At 43.0% G+C, this 19,951-nt stretch overlaps 1 protein-coding gene across 1 annotated transcript in view; it reads left to right on the forward strand.

Annotated features, from left to right (window-relative positions):
- LUZP1 (leucine zipper protein 1) overlaps positions 1-19,951 on the forward strand; it is a 66,480-nt gene that overhangs the window by 33,220 nt on the left and 13,309 nt on the right. The window lies entirely within an intron of this gene.

Consider the following 19,951-nt stretch of genomic DNA (forward strand, 5'->3'; position numbering starts at 1 on the left):
TCTTTCAACATCCTGATCTGCTTCCCTGCCCGGCTTGGCCAGAGATGAGGCAGGAAGGTACCACTTGTGCATAAATCCCGGAATAGTTTCCACCCACCCATATGGTTGGCGTATAATAACTGCTTGAATTGTTGGTAATTAAGGGCTGATTCATACCTCTGTGTACATCTGTCAATGTCTTATCAGGGGATGATTGCAGCCAGAAATTCCAACTGTCTTCATTGAAAAAAAACCAATTATGTCTGCAGCAAAGTGAGCAGCCTTTTGTCTTTGATGGCTATTGGACATGTGCCAATTATTGCTTGAAGCTGCAGTCCAGGAACACATGTGTGAACTCACCCCAATCCATAACATGGTAAGCTTTTGATTTTAAGCGTCTTAGTATCTTTTGGGAGAAATGCTTCGCTTTAGCAGTGACCAAGTATGACACAAAAGATTCCCTTCCACCCCTCGCAGTGTTCTGGAGGGAGCTGGCTGATGAAATGGAGAACCAGATGATAAGTTTTACTACAGTATGTTTAAGGCTTTCGTTGTCTCTCTCGCTGCACCACTTTCTTGGCAGAAATCCCCTGCTGAGTTTCCTTTACCCAAGAGGGGAAATAAAGACAGGAGGTCAGGAAGGCTTCCGCTCTCCTGGCTTTCTGCGAACTATGCAAAACTGAATTATTCAGGAGGACTTTTCTACACAGGCAGTAGAGGTGCACTGTGCTAAATGGTTACAAAGTTAATTGGCCAAATCATTAGGGACTGTGGTCTATACTACTGTGTATAATTTTCTGTATGTTGGATCCTACTATGTTATTTTTGCCTCATTTAATGTGTCATGTTGATACTTATGCTTTGCTTCAGTTCTCCTTCTGGTTGGTTCTACATGCAGGATGTTCACTGTTCTACAGTCTTGTTTATTGAATGTCCTATTTGTTTATTGTATTTACATGCTTTGTGTAATCCGCCTGGAATCCAAATGAGCGAGGTGGGCTATAAATAATGTAGTAAATATAAAAATGGCACCTCTTTCACCACTAATAGCAGCTGGAAGGGAGTTGATTACTAGGGAAATTAGGGTGGAATTAACCCTTGCTCACCAGCTGCATTTTGAAGAGGTTTTTAAAAAAATGTTATCTAATCCAGGATCTCCTGTGCAATGCATTGGTGAGCCTTTAGAGGCATGGTAAGCCAGCAGTGGAAACCTGCCTGCCCCTCTGCTGAAGGATTTAGCTCTTTGTTTTGTTAAAGTCTTGTGCCTTAAACTAGAGACCAAGCAGTTACTGCTCCTGAGGGTAGCTCCTGGAGATACACCATAGAATTCAAAAGATACCCATTGGAGTGATTCATAATATCCCCTGCCCACAGGAACCTGCTCAGAACCATCAAAACAATCAAACATCTTCTCAGCATTGAAGCCATAGAGCCTCTCTCTCACTCAGAAAGGGGGCATGAAGTGTACTTTATTTTCTGTATGGTCCCCAAAAACAATGGGAGCTGGAGAGCAATTCTCAATCTGAAATACCTCAATAGATTTTTTGAAATTGAGGCATTTCACTATGGAGACCCTACTGTCAATCACCAGGTCCTTTCAACTGGAAGAGTACCTCACATTGCTAGAACTGACAGAGGCTTACATTCACTTACCAATCTTTCAAGGTCAACAGAAATTTCTGCGCTTCTTTGTTGGGGAGAACATAGAGTTCATATCCACCCTTACTAGATAACCTGCTAATCAGGTCCAGTTCTTGATACAAGTCAAGGGAGGACATGGAGAAAACCATCCAGTGCTTACAAGCCCACGGATTCCTTGTGAACCTTACAGGAGCTTCCTAGAACTGACACGGGTTGGAACACCTTGGTGTTCTCCTAGACACCATATCTAACTTTCTCACAGACAGAAAAGGTGAAGCAAACAAAAGATATGGCTGCATCAGTAATAAAAGAGCAGATCCTCATTGCTAATCACCCTCACAGCATTGATGGGTCTATCAGTTTCTCATATGGCCCTATATGGCCTAGGACCTATCTACCTTAGGGACTGTCTCTCCCCACATGTCCCCCAGAGAGTACTTAGATCTGGATCACAAAATCTGCAAGTAATCCCTGGGCCGAAGGAGGCCCGACTGAAATCGACCAGAGATAGGGCTTTTTCAATCACAGCCCCCTGCTGGTGGAACCAGTTACTGGATGAAGTGAGGGCCTTGCGGAACCTTGGGCAGTTCCGCAAGGCCTGCAAGACTGTCCTCTTCTGGTTAGCATACAACTGACTGGCATTTAAGAACTTCGGAGGAAGCCCGTCACCATCAGATTAACACCAAATTAATAGACTGTCTCTGTTTCTTCTGTCTTAATTGTTTTAACTACTGTAAATTATTGAATATGCATTTTAATATTCATTAATTTTATTGTTCTATATTTTTATGTTGTAAGCCGCCCTGAGCCCGCCTCGGTGGGGAGGGCGAGATATAAATCAAATAAATAAATATGCAATATATTGGGGAAGATTTCATTCCAGGCATGTACAGCAGCTTTTGAGACCTTTCCAAGTTTAGCTCTTAAGGAAAGAAGACTAATCAATCCACATTCAACTAAGAGTGAGGTCCAGTCTCACCTGGTGGACAACCTTCTACAGGGCAAGAAATATTGGATCCCAGAAGTAAAACAGATATTCATAGACACCAATCTGTTCGGATGGGGAGAGACACTGGATGAGGAACAAGTACATGGTTGGTAGAGCAAGAAAGAAGGAATCCTACCAATCATCCTGGTAGAGTCTCGAGTCATCTGTCTAGCTCTTCTCCATTTTGGAATCAAATAGCTTAGTCCCACATTTTGATAAGAACAGACAATATAGCTGCAAAAACGTAACTCAACAAATTGGGGATCCAGGTCCACAGCACTTGGACAGAGAAGAACCTGTCCTCTGTTAAGGTAGAATACATCAAGGGAATGGCAAATACCGAAGCAGACTGGCTCAGCAGGCAAGCAATCCAAGAGGGAGAATGGTCCCTCAAGAAGGAACTGTTCAGCCAAATTTTGATCCACTTTGGCCCCCCACTGGTGGTTCTCTTTGCATCCTGAATGAACTGTCAAACAGATTGATTCTTCACCAGGTTCCAGCATCCTCAGGCCAACAGATGCCTTAACATCAAGCTTGACTGAAAGGTCTACTATATGCCTTCCCACTGGTCCCAGTACTACTAAGACTGATTCAAAATACCAAGTAACAACAAGCAGAGATCATCCTAGTTGGCTCCCTTTTGGCCTTATTGCCTGTGGTTCTTGGTCCTATTTCAAATGTTGACAGATTGATCTCCCAGTATCCATGGAGATGCTGCAATAGTGACCAATCTGGCACCCACATCAGGAGTAGTTAAATTTGACTGCTTGGAGATTGAATGGGATAACTTCCTCTGACTGGGTTACAGCATAGAAGTTGTAAATACTCTTCTTGCCTCTAGGAGGCAATCGACCCGCAGAATATATAACACTACTTGGAGGGCATTCGTTTGATGGTGTAGGAGGAAGAGAGTTGACACTCTAAACCCACAACTCAAGTCACTTGTAAACTTCCTTCAGGAAGGCATCAACAGAGGTTTGAGAGCTGCAACGCTTAGATGGTAAGCTGCAGTTCCATCTACAGTGTTACCCCGAGTTGAAGGCATCAGTCTGTCAAGGCAACCCCGCATATGTCACTTAATCAAGGGAGCAACTCTAAAAGATCCTCCATGGATGCATAGATTTCCAAACTGGAAATTACATACTGTACTTTCATCCTTCACCAAACTGCCTTTTGAGGCAGAGAGATTCTATTGAAGTGGCTGAGAATGAAAACTCTGTTCCTGTGGCTCTGTATCTTCCATGAGAATAAGATGACATTGAGAATTGATCTGGCCTTTTGACTGAAGGCGATGTCACCCCAGAGTCAGAAACGACTGGTAGTTTTACAGGGGACTATCTTTACCTTTAAATTCTACCTTCCATAGAGCTCAACAAATCAATCTTTCATCTTTCTGTCTGAACTCCAGCCACCCGAGGGAAAAGACATGGCACACATTGTATGTCTGGAGAGCCCTGAAGGTGTTCATATGCAGAACAGAACGCATCGGGAAAACAGATGCCCTGTTCATTTCTGTTTCCCCACTGAACATGGGGAATAAAATGTCTAAGTCAGCTTTCGGCAGGTCTCTCAAGGCTTGTATCACTGAAGCATACAAGCTCCACAAGTTGAACATGCCACATGGAATTATGACTCATTCAGTGAGGAGTGTGGCAACCAATGCAGCATTTGCTAGACATACCACAGTGGAAGAAGCGTGCAAGGTGGCATCATGGTCATCCATCTCTACGCTTATAAGGCATCAAGATAAATACTCACAATTTGGCTGATGCTGACTTCGGCAGAAGAGTGCTTCCACATATCCTAGACACAGAAGACGATGACCCACACAAGATATGAGGACACTGCTATGGGAGGTCCAACCAAGATGTCCTTCACCTCAGAATGGACTATTGGATGCTTACTGTGAAGTGTCCTTCTTCTCTGAGGAAAGGAGGAGATTTTGTTCCTCCCAAGTCATTGCCAATCAGTCAGTCAATCAGTCAACCAATTATCTGCAGGATTCCTTCCTGACTTAGCTGTTTTACACTTAACTGTTCTTGTCTTACATTAATGTTATATGTTATCTGTTCTATCCAATAGTAGAGTATAGAGTAGCTTAACTGCTTTTGGAGTTGCCAGAACTGAAGGGTGGGTGACTCTCACACCAGAGACAGGAAAGAGGGGGGAGTTGTTCCTGCTTCTCTGAGTGGATGGTGGGAATTACCCACCCAGATGTCCTCTTTTCCTCAGAGGAGAAGGACCCTTCTTGGTAAGTGTTCAATGGTCCATCGTCTTTTCCCCTGTCAATCTCATGGTGTGTTTCAAATCATGCTTTTGGTGCTTGGGGAGGGGGCACAGTGGGAGGGCTTCTCGTGTCCTGACCCCACTGATGGACCTCCTGATGGCACCTGTTTTTTTGGCTACTGTGTGACACAGAGTGTTGGACTGGATGGGCCATTGGCTTGATCCAACATGGCTTCTCTTATGTTCTTATGCAGTTGGAGGCTGTCTTCAGTTGAAATGTAGAGTGACAGCTCTCTAGTTTTGGTCCACATTCTCTTTCAACACACGATGATGTGCTTGTACTTGCTGAAGGGATAATTGGAAGATGGAAATGCAGAGCAGAATCATTCTTGATCTTTATGCAAAACAGCTTTCCTGTATGAGTCCACAAATAAAAAATATTTCCACAAAGTTCCTTAAGATCAATGTCGATGGCTCATCCATAATTGAGAGCCAGTGTGGTGTAGGTAAAGAGTGTCAGGCTAGTATCTTGGAAGCCTGGGTTCGAATTCCCACTCATGCCTTGGAAGCTCACTGCATTACCTTGGGCTTGTTACAGCCTCTAAACCCTAAATTACCTTGCAGGGTTGTTGTGAGGATAGAATGGAGGAGAGGAGAATAACATAAGTCACTTTGGGTCACCACTGAGGAGGAAGATCAGGTGTAAATTAGATTAAATACATAAAATAAAATACATAAACAATTGTGCTGCAAGTGATGCGCCACTAGCTATAGACCACGGATCAAATATTCTTTCAGAACTCATGCCCAAGGAGCAGTGTAAACATCACAGTGATATTGATTAATTCACTGTGCATGCAGGCACAAATATTTTGAACAGTGGGACTATTATGGAAGTGCACTTTTTTGTACAGATTTACTCTCTTCGGAATTGAGATAGCTGGTGCTATCAGGCTGCTGCAGAAGCCAGCGCCAGCTGAGCATAGTACTGATAGGCTAGCATCTGTGACTCCATGACTCCCTGTTTCCCCCTTTCCTCCAGATAAGCTTTTCATTATAAAAAGAGAGTGCATTTTAGATGAAGTGCTGAATATAAGTGTATTCATATTTTTTTTAAAGGAAGGCAGATAAATCAGTACTCAACTGGAGGTAGATATACCTGTCATTTGCAATGCCACCTCCTCCCCTCCCCCCAAGAGAAAGAAAATCTCATGGCCCTGTGTTTTCAAGTATGCCTGAATGGCTAGGTCCTAACTGTTTTCATGCTTTAGCTTTAGCAAAACATGCAAACCTTGTAATAGACATCAGGAAATATTGTTCTGAATACCTTTCTTCAGCAGTTTCACTGACGACACTTGATGATTATGAACTTCCGTCTCTCCCATAGATTATATGAAGAATGCCTTGATTTATGAGACTTCACTTATGGGTACTGTGAATGAACCTAGACTAATAAACATTAGTGACTTGCTTAGGTGACTGAATGGAGCCCTACATCAGACCCAAGTTTCTGTTCTTCCCCGCTTGCTTCCATCCTGATTAGTCAAGGCTGAGAAACCCAGATAAAGTAGGCCATAAGTGTTTTAATTTACTAGGTGTCACAGGGTTATTAGAGATACGCCTCTTGGTCTCCACCTCTTGATTCTTGAGTCATATTTTAAATCCTCTCCAGAGTTTAGGGAAGTGTACATGAGCTATCTCATTGTTTTGATCTTCACAATGACCCAGTAAGGTAGGCTAAGCCAAGAGAGAGAAAGCGAGTGATTTGGCGAAGGCTACCCAGTTGAGCCTCATAGCTGAATAGGGGTTTGCACTAGTGGCTCACACAGCCAAACCTTTTGCTCTAGCACAAACTGTAACACAGTCTTGGACTGTAACGTCATGCTAGAGATGGGGACGTGTTCTTCCCCATTGTGGGGGAGAACTTTCTGCATAGAGGAAGAAAACCAGGAAAGAGGTTAATTTGAACTAGTCTCCTTGACACACCAGTTTCTCATATGTAAGGATTCTTCTCCCACTGCATGGAACAGCATAAAAACACACAGCTTCTCCTCCTGCAGCCTTAAGTAGTACAGTCCACAAACAGTTTCATTGCTCAATTCTAGGCCTTGCTAGGATGGAGCTCTTTTTGGCTCAATGGTTGTTGGGATGGCAGCTCCAGCCTAGACCAGGACAGTGAAACAACATGGGCATCAACAGTTGTGTGATTAAGGCATTGACAGATCCAAGTGGGCAGTTGTGTTGGTCTGAAGCAGTAGAGCAAAGTGGGAGTCCATTTGTGACGCATTTATTTGACTCACTGTTTTCCCCTGGAATTGCATTGAAACAATGTTAACCTTAGAAACTTAGCTTGCTATTCCTGTTTGCATCTGTTAAAACATCTCATTATATTGTATGCTAATTTCCTGTTCAACCTCTGCCTTATATATTTGGACTGGTAAGTTTCATTTCACTATATCTGAGGAAGTGTGAATGCACATGAAAGCTCACAAGATGCTGCTGGACTCCCACTTCGTTCTGATGCATCGACAGTTTGAAAAACAATTAAATTACAGAACATTTCCCTTTCACTAGGGGCTTAATGAAACAAATTTTCAGTAAGCTGGATAAAATGCGCATTTGTTCAGAGATGTAATGAGGGCAGCGGAACCAGGAAAGGTGGCACTGTTGCATCTTTGCATTGGCCCTGTATACTCGACCTTACATGGTAAAGTACATTCAGCTTGCTGGCAGGGAGAAGAAAGAAACTAATACTGATAACTTGAATTTTAGCAGCTGTATCCTTCCGAGGGCTATAAACATTCTTAACTCATGCCAGTTCATATTGCATGGGGCTACAAAATTGGGAGCCTGCCATTAGTAGTTGCAAACCTGGCTGGCAGCCCATTTTTTAATCCCCCCCCTTCAAAAACAAGGTTGAGTTTCTCCAGATAATTCTTATACCAGATACCAAGTTCTGCAGATGTTTTGGTTGGCTCAGGAACAGACAGAAGGAACACAAGCCCTGGCAATGTGGCATCAGCAAAGAGCCACTCCATTGATAACATGCCTTGTTGCCACTCTTATCACGTGGCCCCAGCAACAATGGTGTCAAAGTAGCCTAGATCTTTGTTGTTGCGGTTGTCGTGGACTTGCAGTGTGGACTTGCACGTTCTGAAGCAGAAATGCAAGAACCCTAGTCCTGCTTTCCAGACAGTGAATTCTAATGCCGCAAGGACAATAATCAAGAGTTTGTAGCGTTTGGGAAGCAAATGATCAAGTTCTGGAAAGTTTGTACAAGTGAGTGTTGAGGACCTAGCTGTTTCCTCTGCCTTGCGATGTCTCATAGTTCAGGCCTGCCACCTTTCTGGAATACAATTCTAATGAAATCAGATGTGCGGCTATTCACCTAAGCGAGCTGCACATAGCTGTGAGTCAATGTCTGGCTTAAACGGGTGGGGAATCTGTCATTTCTGATTAACTCACAGGCAGGGTTTCCTGACACACAATCGTAACTTGTCTGTGCCTTGTGCCTGTCCTGAGCTCCAGAGTCAACCAGTCTCTGGGTGTAGCAAGCCAGGAGGTTGAACAAAGAGGCCAAGAGGGGAAAGGAGGCCTGGAACGGGGGTGCCACTCGACCCTTTCCCCTGTGCACGTAAACGGCTCATAGTGCGACTCCCAGAAGGCTCTTAATCAAAGTAGCAACACACTCAAGAAGGAAGGAAAAGGAAGAAAGAAACTGATTTTTTTAAACAGCAAGTTTCCATTGAAATGGATTTAAAGCAAATACATGCACATAGTTATTTTATTGAAGCATTTATGCCCCACGTCCCCACCTATGATTCTTGGGGTGGCATTCAAGCACCCTGAAATACAATTAATTTATGTAAAACAATTTTTATCCATCTTCCTCCCAATTAGGGTCCCCAAGCTGGTGAACATGAAAGGATTTGAACATTGAAGCAGTATTTAAAAAGCAATAAGTTTTTGCTTCTCCCTAGAATCTGTCTGCACTTCAAAAGAGCAGGTGCTTGGGATTTTGAAGGTCTGAGCAGGGATTGATAACAATAGCAGGCAAGGCATGTCTGCAGACCATTTCTCCATGGTATGTTCTCCACCTTTCAGTGTACTGTACATACAAATGAGTTGTGTGTCTGTCCTGACTCTCTTATGCCCAGATTGTCTTTATTTAGTTATTTATACCCCACTTTTATCCCCAGTGGAGTTCCAAAGTGGCTTACAACATTGTTCTGCATTTCATTCTGGCAACAGCCCTGTGAGATAGGCTTGGCTGAGAGAGAGCAGCTGGCTGAAGGTCACCCAGCAAACTTCTATGGTAGAGAGAGCATTCGAACCTGGGTCTCTCAAACCCTCCTCTGACATAACCACTGCACCATGGTGTGCACAGGTCAGTGACAGAGATTGTTGAGTGGGTACGTCCCTTGAATAAGTACATGCTCTTCTACAGTATGTGCCTTTCCCTCTGTGGGAGTATATTTGTGGTTAGGGAAATGAAATGACAGAATTGGCTTTTAGCCTTCAGCAAATGAGCAGTACTACCAGTGGAGGTACTGTTCTGTAGCGATGATGATGTAATCTAAACAAATCAAAGTCTGGGGTTTAAGGTGTCTCATGCGGACAAGCTTCTTCCTCCGGATTTTGTTGGTGCTGGCTGGGTTAACTCTTTACAGTTCCTCTCAGGGACGTGGGCAACAGACAATGTTTGTTCTGCTTCCTATTTTAGAAGCTTTGGCAGCCCTTAATCTCTTATGTGCATATCATGCAGATGGGGCTTGTACAAACAAGAAAGTGTGGTTGAACTTATTTGTAGAGAATCAAGTATTTCTGATGGGTAGAAAGGAAGGAAGTTCGTTGACACTTGCATGAAATTAATCTTTTGAGAAGAGAAGACAAAAAGGAGCACCCTCAAGAAATACAGAAACCAAGTACACAAGTATAAGGTGATATATCAAAAGCAAGGGTGTATTGTAAAGGACAAATTGAAAATATCACCTGAACTCACAGTATGAAGAAATGTTGGATAACAGAAAAATATAATTGTACAAGTGTGAGCCTGCAAGACTTGCAGGGGGGAATCTCATCTCCTCCCCACCCCCAAAGTTTCTTGCTGGGCCCACCGCAGTCACCAACAACTGTGCCGGACATAGGTACATAGAATTATTTTTTTTTTTAATTTTGGAATGAATTTAACCCCCCAATGTACTTTTGTAAGATCTCAGATTTTTCTGCAAATCTAGTGGATCTCCCAAGTTTTCAGGGGAATCTGTTTAGTGTCAGTGTGGCCCCGATCCACAGATTGGGACCACATGTCACAATTAGATATATAGATAAACATATAATTCATACTTCAGAGGAGCTTTGACTCTTGAAAATGTTTGTCCCCAGAATTGTATTTGTCTCTAAATTGCTACTGGACTCAGATCTAGCTCTTGCTTTTATGTTGAAATTGATTTTTCTATATTTGACAGTTGGCAGCTGAAAGTCTTAGTGGCCTTGACAGAAAAAAAAAATAAGTTCATTAAATAAAAGCGTGAAGTGGCATGAATGATGACTCTACAAAGCTGCCCTTAGTCCAGTGAACCACTGAGCTGCATGTTGTTTCCTCTGACTGGCAGCAGCTCTCCAAGGTCTCTTGCAGAGAAAGGTCCTGCCCAGTTTCTGCTGCATGAAATTCTTTTAAATGGAGGTGCCTGGGATTGAATTTCAGACTGTCTCCGTGCACATTATATGCTGTATCACTCAGCCACATCTGTAGCCCCTCTTAAGTGAGTCTGCACTTATGTCTGTGGACAGTCCACTCATACATGCATCCATTGTGACAAATGTGCATGTGGCAACCACCCCTGAGTCTCTTCCCCTTGCCCTGCACCTGTTTGAGACACTTAGGCTGCAATCACACACACTAAATAATGCACTTTCCATCTGGATTTTGCCAGTTCATGCATTAAAATCCAGTTAGAAAGTGCATTGAAAGTGGATTAAAAGTGCATTATTTAGTGTGTGTGATTGCAGCTTTACAGTCTGAATAGTTAGATCAGAGTCATAGCTCCCGGGAAAGCTCTCAAAAGCTTATGTTTTTAAACTCTTGTTGGACTCTTAAGGTGCTACTACTGGACTCAGATCTAGCTGTTCTACTGCAGACCAACATGGCTAAGCTCTGAAACTACTTCCATTCTGAATGATGCCAAAATGTCATGGATTACACCATAAAACAAATGAATATAAAACTGTTGGATCTAGGAGACAGCCTGAACATTGGTGGCCTGGACAAATATAATTCACTGTGTATTAGTTTGGCAGTGGTGCCATAACAACTATCTTGGTTTTGGCAGCTTGGGAGAAGTAATTTGATACAAATCAGTGTTCCATCAAAAATGTAAGCTGGGGGGCTTAGAGGAGAGGCAAGGGAAAATACACTTTTTGAGTCTTGTGCTGCCAAAGCCATGATGGATTTATGCAATGGTGGGTGTGAAAGACTGAGCTTAAATTAAATGACACATTCCTGTCACCACGTGTTTTAGGATTTATAAACCATTTTAATTTTTTTTCTTTTGAGTTTTTATGTTAAGGATAGTTGAAATGTTCACCTGTTCTAGAACCTGACTGAGAACTTTTTTAAGCTAGCAGCCCACGAACAAGGAGTTGGCTGGTTTGTTCACCTCCAGTGTGTGAATTACAGCCTTGCCCTCTTCTTCTCAGCTTTCATTGCCCCTCTTTGCAGGGTCACAAGGTCACAGTGCTGTAACAGCAGTAGAATCTAGATCTAGATGGGATCCAGCAATAGAATCTACAACTGGTTGAGATCTCTTGAATGCAATTTATGGGGGTTTATTCCCATCCAATCTGATAGCTGTTTCTTCCCTTGGAGAAGCAGGACTGCAAATGTTCTGTCCATCATTTTTGAGTCTGGAATGTTTGTGAACATTCTGTTCATCACATGAGCATGGACAGTTCATGTCACATAGGCTTCATTGCTGCAAGGATAGGACTATGTAAAATCAGGACACTCAAAATCCCTGTTTTCCCCCGTCCATTTTACAAAACTTAGAAATCAAGTGATTTTTGAGTGCAGCAGATGAGGGTGTTCTTCTCTGTCTTCGGACTTTCCAGTTTGCCTGCCCACCTTTGTGGCTCCCTGTGTTCTAGATATATATGGCCCTTTCCAGATGTCATTTGTCAGAGCTGGGTGCCTAATACAGCCAAATGGTCATCCAGGACACATTTTACATACTCTACTTATTGGTTGCTAAAGTAGTTAACTAAGAACTGTGATCACTGAATAGGCATGTTAGTGGAACAGGCTCATTGGCTTTCTCTTTCTCTTGAAGTCCTGTAAAGTTATACAACTACATCTACACTCTTGCATTTTTAGTTTGTACTTTCACACCAGCCGTTTAGTGTGTGATCGCTTCTGCTATGCTTGTTCAAGTTTTTAAATCATCTACAAACACACACGACAAATACATTTTTTCCTCTGTCAAGTCACAGGTGACTTATTGCAACCCCATGGGGCTTTCAAGGCAAGAGGCCTTCAGAGGTGGCTTGCCATTGCCCGCCTCCATGCCAGGCTTTCTGGGTGCCCTTGTGTCCATCACATTCTCTCAACCTAACCTACCTCATCACCATTGGTGGGAGGATAACATGGAGGAGAGTTTAATGATGTAAGCCACTTTGGGTCCTCATTGGGAAGAAAGGTGAGGCAACAATAAATAAAATTTTGGATCAAGGAAGTGTTTGCATCTGAATCAGACTAGGGGAGCGTCCAAATGTATGTTCAGTTGCTGGGTGGGGTTAGGTACAAAGGATTTGGGTAGACAATCTTCTCTGTGTGTGGCTTTGATTTGATGTGGCTTTGGCTGGAGGTATCCTAAGCAATTCACTGTGACTGCACCACTCTGGTCGCTTTGTGTGTGTGTCATGCTGCAATCTTCTTCACCCAAAGGGTGATTAACATGTGGAATTCACTGCCACAGGAGGTGGTGGTGGCTGGAGGCATAGACAGCTTCAAGATGGGATTGGATAAACATATGGAGTAGAGGTCCGTCAGTGGCTATTAGCCACGGGGTATAGATAGAACTCTCTATCTGGGGCAGTGATACTCTGTATTCTTGGTGCTTGTGGGGGGGCACAGTGGGAGGGCCTCTAGTTCCTGACCCCACTGATGGACCTCTTGATGGCATCTGGTTTTTTTGGCCACTGTGTGAGACAGTGCTGGACTGGATGGGCTTGATCCAACATGGCTTCTCTGTCCTCCCTGGGTTACTTTTGAGAGGTATGAGACAACCCATCTTGGTATGTGGGGTTGAACTGAAATAGCCTTTTGTGCCCTTCTAAGTCTGTTGAAAGTTGAAGTGGGCCAAGAGGTTATCACAGGACAGCTGGTTGTGCAATCAAAGCTCTAGTCATCATTATTTGAGCATCAGTCTTCCTAAGAAATGAATTTAAGCAAGGGGAAAATGTTGCTATCATGAGAAGCCACGACGAGACACCTCTGTTTACTTTCATTAGATTAATATCTCTCAGCTAGGTCCCATGAAACTCCAGCTCTTCTTTCTCAACACTCTCTTGTCCACCTGGATGAGTGCTTCCTGCAGCCAGCCATAGCTACAGCAGTGTGCATAGCTGAAGAAACTTGTGAGGGTTTTTTTCCTCCTTAGAAGGTCAGCAAATCAGCAGGAAACCTTTGCTTGCTCCAGTCTCAGTTGGCTGATGTGTTAACCCTGTGTTTGCAGGAGCTGCTGGGGGAACAGCAAGGTAGAAAGTTGGATTGAATTGGGGGCAGCAGTTCTCACGATAGCAAATTCTGTGTTGTTCTTCATTCTAGTCATTGCTGCTGCTCTCTCGAGATTCCTAGGAATGAATGTTGCTAGAGTTTACTGCTCCTTTACAGAAAAAGCAACCCACATTTATCAGGGATTTGAGTCCTCAGTTGTGCAATGACAGAAAACAACACCATGACAATCAGAGCTCTGTGGGGGGATGGCTTAGTGGTCGAACATTGGCGTGGCATGGAGCAGGTCCTAGGTTCAATCCCTTGCATCTCCAGTTAAATGGGAAAAACCTCCACCTGCTTTTATGCCCATTTAAGGTGTAAGGCTTGACCTTTTAATGATCTGGGGCCTGAGTATCTCAGGAGCATCTCCAAGCTTTTAAGATCTGCTAATGGAGCCCTTCTTTGGGTACTGTCCACTGTTCACAACAAGGGCATTCTCTGTGAAAGCTTCCAGTTATATGGAACTCCTTGCCACTGGAGGTTTGGCAGGCACAACCTCTTCTGCCCTTCCACAGGGAATGAAAATATGCCTTTTCCACTGTGCCTTTGAGCACTTGCCATTAAGCAAGGTACTAATTATGTTACAATTTGATTGCTTTCCTCATTTGGATTGCTTTTATACACTGTCCTGTTGTTGTTTGGATAGGTTTCTTGCTGTCAGTTTTTAGATTGCTATTTGGACCTGAATTTTGATTTTGCAATAAAAGAATTCACCTTGAGAGTCAGTGTGGCTGAAAGGCAGCTTATAAATAGAGTCAATAATTTAAAAAATGATGCCAGAAGAAGGAGTTGAGTGAGATTTTGAGGAGTTTTCTGTGGACAACTGTAAATTGAGCAGAAAGTCAATATCTGTGTGGTTGAAACATTGGAGGGGCAGAAGCAACTCAGAATGGAAAAGCCTTTGTTTTTATTTTATGGCATTATGTCCTCCAGAGGTCAAGGCCTATGTTCTGCATTCTCTCCCTTCATCTATCTGACTTGTCTAAATTTAGGACATTTTTATCTCTCCCTCCAAGATACTGTGGTCCTCTCTCCGTTGTATCCTCACAACCACCCTCAGAAAGAGTCACTGTCCCAAGGTCACCCTGGGAGTTTCTATGGCAGAGTGAGGGTTTGAATCTGGATCTCCCAGATCTTGGTCTGACACTCTGAATGCTACACATGGCTCTTGTGTTGGATTTGAAGCCGTCGAATAAAGAGGTAGAGAACTGTTTTCTGTAGCCTCTGTGCTGTCTCCTGTTTGCAGTTGCCTGTGGATCAGCATTAGAATCTTCTGTGGAAAATCTCTAGAAAGGTGTTCCAGGATTTTCAAAATGAACACATGAAGCTGCTTTATACTGAATCAGAGCATCAGTCCATCAAAGTCAGTATTGTCTACTCAGACTGGCAGCAACTCTCCAGGGTCTCGGGCTGAGGTTTTTCTCATCATCTGCTGCCTGGTCCTTTTAATTGGAAATGCTGGGGATTGAACCTGGGACCTTCAGCATGACAAACATGTGTTCTAACACTGAGTCATCGCCCATTCTCCATGTCTGAGTACCCTTTGCTAGTCTCCCACTAATTTCCTGTCTGATCTTTGTAAAGAGGAAGAGCAGGAAGAAGCCCCAGATTTGTGAGGCTGCCATTCTGTTGTCGACTTCCCAGCTGATTCTCCACTGTGCCTTGAGCTGTGATAGTGGAAATGCATTTTAGTGTTATATAGGGACTTAACTCTTGGGGTTTTAAAACATTGCTTAATGTGTGTTGAGAATAGCAGTGCTAGGGAAGGACGTGTTCTCTGATTTCTTGGGAGAAGACTGTTTTCTCCTGCGAATCCCATCAAGGGTGTAAGAGAAAGAGAGAAAATAGCTGTGGCTAAAGACTTTGGTTGACTTTGTCATCAGAGTCTTCAGCTATTTGGGTCTTGCAAAAGCAGACTCCATACTGGGTAAATCTGATGTTCTTCATTTATTCAGGGAAAGATGTTTTATAGTTAATTTCACTAAAACAATTCAAAGCCCCTTTGAGCCTTTATGTTCTGCACTGAATACTACCTAGGGTTCCATCACCCTGTGTTCATAATGTAGGTGACTGGTATTTGAATGCTTCCTCATGTAAAAACAGAAATCCCTATATGTCATACTAGCATATCAAGGACAAGGCAGTCTGGAATTTTTCCCTTGATGTGCTAGATTTCCATGGGCATGGAGGTGTGTTTTACTTAGAGGAACATTTTAATCCTGCTAGACTCTTTTTAGATTGGCCTAGGAAGCTTTACTATGGAAATCCCCAGTCAGGGAGATCTGATGTGTGAGGACCAACATGGCTTTCTCAGTGGCTGTTCCTTCCTTAGATACTGTGCAGTGGCATTTGTTCTGGAAGGCTTTTAAAAATTAAAATTTCTCTATTTTTTGGATTTTTTAAAGTGGATATTGTTGGTTATTTGTTGTATACCGACCTTTTTTTGTGGCTTTAGAAACTATTTTTAAGCTACCAAAGACTTATCTTAAATAGAAAGGTAAGATATAAATATTCTTAATAAATACTCATCCCCCCCCCACCCCCGGGATTCTGAAGAGACCCAGGCCCAGGTGTGTGTACATTGCTCACAATATTATTCACAAAGGAGAAAAAATAATGAAATGTGGGGGGAAAAATCATTATTGACTAACTTTATTTATACCATGACTTTTGCTTCGATTAAGACCCAAAGCAGCTTCCATTGTTCTCCTCTTCTCTGTTTTTTTCCTCACAACAACCTTGTGAGGTAGGTAGGGCTGAGAATGAGTGATGGTCTCAAGGCCACCCAGCAGAGTATCCATAGCAGAGTGTAGGGATTCACAGCTAAGTCTCTTAATATGACACTCTGACCCCTACACCACGCTGGCTCTGTGGGCAATTGTAAAAGATTCTCTCATAAAATATTTTTGTTAACTTTTAAAAAATATTAGGTATAGATGTAATATGTTAAAAGACACGGTACTGTCCCAAAGTTAAAGAGAATCCTTGTATATAATATTTTCTTTTAGACTAGTGGTCTCTAATAGCTACTGGTGTAGCTTATTGGTTACTGTTGAGTAGAAGACCTCTAGAAGACTCAGGAAAAGGTGGTAAAAATCTGCTCTAGGCCTTTTTTAACCTTTTATTTTATAGGACATTTCTCTGAGCTGCTTAGTCATTTCTGGTGTTCTTTCTCGTCCATGTTCTTGTTCTAGGACAGAACAAAACTTGGTGATGCGCCAGGGAACGGGGGAGTGGCTGGGGATATTTTTCATTACTCAGAAGTAGTTCTCATTAAAGAAAAGGTTGGAGACCTCTCGTTTAGACATGCAAATTGTTAACGGAATGTGTTAAAGCAGTTATGCTCCTGGGGTTAATATTGATATGAAAAGTCCTGACCAACAGTAAAGGAATGAGAAACAACAGAAAGTAATTGAGGTTGCTGGTGGAGAGTCAGTTTGGACTGTTGAAATATATCAAGAAATAGCTCCCCTTTTGCACTCCCCTTTTGCATGGGCTTTCCCCTGTTGATCTGGCCCTGATCTCTCCCCTCACTGTAGCTCCCATGGGTCCCTCAGCCCCTGGTGTAGCCTTTTTTAGAGGTCAAAAAGGCTCTTGCTCCAGTGGAAAAGCATCTGGGATTCAGTCATCTGCATAGACAATTCCAACATCTTAGCTGAAATGATGAGCTGACACATTGACTATTAATACTTTTATTGATTTGATTATTGTATTGTTTTTGTCTTGTGAGCCACCTTGAGCAGGTCTCTGAATGTTCTGAACAAATTAAAATAATGGGAAATATACAACCCAGTCTGAGGTACCTCTGTTAGTCTAATAATCAGATTTATCTATTTGATTATTGCCCAATTATCATCAGTCTTGACAAAAACAGCCTTTAATTTAGGTAATGCTCCTCCCACCCCCAGTTTACAGCAAGCCTTCTCAAGATGTTAAATAAGAAACCCCTTTCTAAACAGTTGAAAGCTTTTTGACCATTCAGCAGTAGTAGCTGCTGTGTGGGGAGGTGTTGCTCCCCTATTCATTTTAGCTATTACATTAACAATCCTTTTAATTGGAATTGTTTGAGACTTGATAAAACCAGTTGGTCTGGGGAAATATAATGATTTCTCAATTTATTTAACTGAGACTCTGAAAGACCATTATCCTATGATGAATGTTCTTAAGTGAGAGACAGAGGTCTGCTTAGCATACATCATACATCCCCACCAGATCCCTTCATATTTCCAGAATTAAGATCTTTTCCACAGCACTGGAACTAAAACTGGAACTGCTAGCACTGGAACTAAAACTGAAGCAGAGCCATATAGAACTACTTCGATGAGGAGAAGTTTAAGTTCTTGTCATCTCCAGCAGACATGAGGTGGGCAGAATGAAGCCCCTGAATGCAAACCTTGTCTGTTACATTTTATGCCACCTTTCTTTCAGGAAGCTCAAGTTCTGTGCTGTTCTTCACTCCCATGTTTTGCTCACAAGCACCATACAAAGATTTGTGACAGAGGTAGAGCTTTGAACGTGGGTCTCCCCTCCAATGTTAGGTAAACTGTATACTCCTTGTCCCAGTTTTGGGACCCAAAATCCAAAATAATCTCATCACTAACTACGTCCTTACTACAGTAGGCTGGGTGGTTCCATGTTACTCAGCCCATCTTTGTAGAAGAGCAGAGGTGATCCTTTGGTAAGCAGGGACTTGCTTTGTACCCCTGTATGCAATTCTCATTTTAAATAGGGGACTGATGGTGCAAAGGGCCATCAAGTCACAACCATCTTGTGGTGTCCCTATATGGGTTTCAAGGCAAGAGACAAATAGAGAGATGGTTTGCCATTGCCTGCCTCTGCATAACAACCCTGGACTTCCTCAGTGGTCTCTCCTCCAAGTACTAACCAAGGCCAGCCCTTCTTAGCTTTCCAGATCTGATGAGATCAGGCCACTCTGGGCCATCCAGATCAGGGCAGATATGGGATTACAGCAAAGAACTTTGGCTTTTGCCAACAGATGGCATTGGGATAAGATTGGAAACACATACTGACAAATGAAAGAGGATACAGCACTATAATGTACTCAAAAGAAGAAAATGCTGTTTTTGTCATTGTCTCCTCCTGTGTGGGCTTGCGCAGTTTTCCCTCCCTTTGATGCAGAAGGGGGATCATTATGAACAAAGCTGAGAACATTTTGTTTTCTTTCAAAACTGTTGCCTTCAACATGTCTCCACCTCCCTTTCCATCTGTGGGCTGCCAGTTGCTTGAAAATTTGGCCATAGACAGCTCTTCAAGGAAGGAACTTGCTTGGAGGCTGCAGGTGGCCGTGTTGTGACTGAATGACCTTCTGCCATGGGGAAGTGAGTCATTTCCAGTTGGGCTTCATAGCAAGGCTACTAGATCCTCTGTGCACTTTCCTGTGTCCTTCTGTTCCCACTTATTCCACAGAGGGTGCCCTCCTAGGCACTGGTTCTTCTGTGTTGATTCTGATGAGGAAATCTGTGAGCAAGGTTTGGGGGCCTTTTGTCCAAGTGATCAGCCATCACCTTCTCCCTGTCTGTCCTTGAGAATGTATGAAACTTTATAAAAAGAGACTATTTGAGAACATAAGAAGAACCCTGCTGGACCAGATCAGTGGGCCAGCTAGTCCAGCATCCTGTCTCACACAGTGGCTGACCAATCCCTCTGGAGGTCCAACAACAGGGTAGAGAGGCCTTCCCCTGATGTTGCTCTGGTATTCAGGTTTACTGCCTCTGAACGTGAAGATTCCCTTCAGTCACCATGGTTAGTAGCCACTGATAGTTCTCTCCTCCATGAATTGGTCTAACCATTTTTAAAGCTGTCTATGCCTACATCCTCTGGCAACAAATTCTACCTTTTAATCTCACACTGTGTAAAGAAGTATTTCTTTTTGCCTGTCCTGCCCACCAGCTTCATTGGACTCCCTGGAGTTGTAGTATTTTGGGAGAAAAGTTGATTAACAGTCCCATGAAGAGTGTTTTGATTTATTTATCAGCTTCATAAGTACCCCCCTTCTCTCCCCAGTGAGGACCCAAAGCAGTATATAACATTCTCCCCTTCTTTTATCCTTCTAGTGGCCCTGTGAGCTAGGTTAGGCTGGAAGCAAGTGACTGGCCCAAGATTACCCAGTAAGCTTCCTTGGCAGAGTGGGATTGGAATTGGGGCCTCCCAGTTCCCAGTCTGACATTCTGACTGGTGCATCTCACTTGCTGGCTTGGAGGTTGCCTGAACAAACTAGAAGGGAGAGCAATTGCAGCAGCAGAGCCTAGAGATATTAAAGATATCTGATCCTCTGTAGATATAATTTTTGACACACATTTTGCTGAAGATGAAGCGAAAGGTCT

This window comes from Heteronotia binoei, chromosome 17, assembly GCF_032191835.1.
Source record: "Heteronotia binoei isolate CCM8104 ecotype False Entrance Well chromosome 17, APGP_CSIRO_Hbin_v1, whole genome shotgun sequence".
Classification (NCBI taxonomy): domain Eukaryota; kingdom Metazoa; phylum Chordata; class Lepidosauria; order Squamata; family Gekkonidae; genus Heteronotia; species Heteronotia binoei.